Genomic DNA, 1,194 nt, shown 5'->3' with positions numbered 1-1,194 from the left:
AGTTACAGTAGATGATAGCAGTTGACAATATTGTGCTGTATATTTCAAACTAACTAGAAGAGGATGTGAAGCTGACCTGGCTGTCACATCTGCCACCACACAGATTGCCAGGGTTCATTTGGGCTGATCTGGCTGGCTAGGCAGGTGTCCCCTTCTCCCTTCAGCTTCATGTGCATCCATCCTGAAGCAACATGCTGTCAAAAGGGACACCTTGACAGAGGAGGACTGGCTTCAATCAAGAACACAGGAGCAGCTGTGCTCCCCTGCAAGCACCCACAAACCAGCTCTCCAACTAGCTAGACAAGATTTTGAGTGTCTTTATCACAAAAAAAATTTATAAATATTTAAGGTAATGGATAGGCTCATTACCCTGATTTGATCACTACTCCATGCACATATGTATCAAAGCACACACTGTACCCTCTAAAGGGTTGAAGATGTAACTTTGTGGTAGAGCATTTGCTTAGCTTAGATGAGGCCCTGGGTTTGATCCCTAGCACCACAAAAATAAATAAGTTGAATTTTAAGATAATAAAATATCAATCTGGCAGCAACATGGAGGAGCAATTAGGAGTAAGACTGGGGGTTATTTAAGAGATTCTTGACATAATCTATAATAGTGGCCTCTATTTCACTCTGTTTTTGAGCTGACATCATCATCATCATTAGCATGATCATTATTATTACCATCTTAATAGTGCTGGGCATTGAACCCAAGACCTCATACATTCTAGGCAAGCATTTTGGGATAGTGGTCTCTAAATGTGTTTTGACTGTGCTTTTTATAAAGGTAGAATAGATCAATTGGGTCAACCCTCTGACTGAATGATTAAAAAATCAGAATGAAAAGACACTTTTTTACAAATATCAAGCAGCTAACAAGGTAATAAGGAACAACTGGGTGGAAGATAGAAATGGGTATCTGGAAATGAAGGCAGGGCATTTGGGGACTCTTTACTCAGAGGACACTGAGCATTGCTTCCCACAGCCCTGGGGGCCACGGACAAGGTAGAGCCTGGACTTGGAGCCCTGGAAGACTACAAGGCACACGGGCAGAGATGCCAAAGAGTGGCACCCCAGGAGGAACAGGAGCCAAAAATAAACCTACAGACTGGGTAGGCTTTGTCTGATCCCATGACCCAGAAAAATTTAAATTCTGAAATTGGATTAAGGAAATCCTGGATTTGTACATCC

The sequence above is a fragment of the Marmota marmota genome, unplaced genomic scaffold (genome assembly GCF_001458135.2).
Source record: "Marmota marmota marmota unplaced genomic scaffold, marMar, whole genome shotgun sequence".
Taxonomy (NCBI): Eukaryota; Metazoa; Chordata; class Mammalia; order Rodentia; family Sciuridae; genus Marmota; species Marmota marmota.
Note: the sequence above shows the minus strand (reverse complement) of the source record.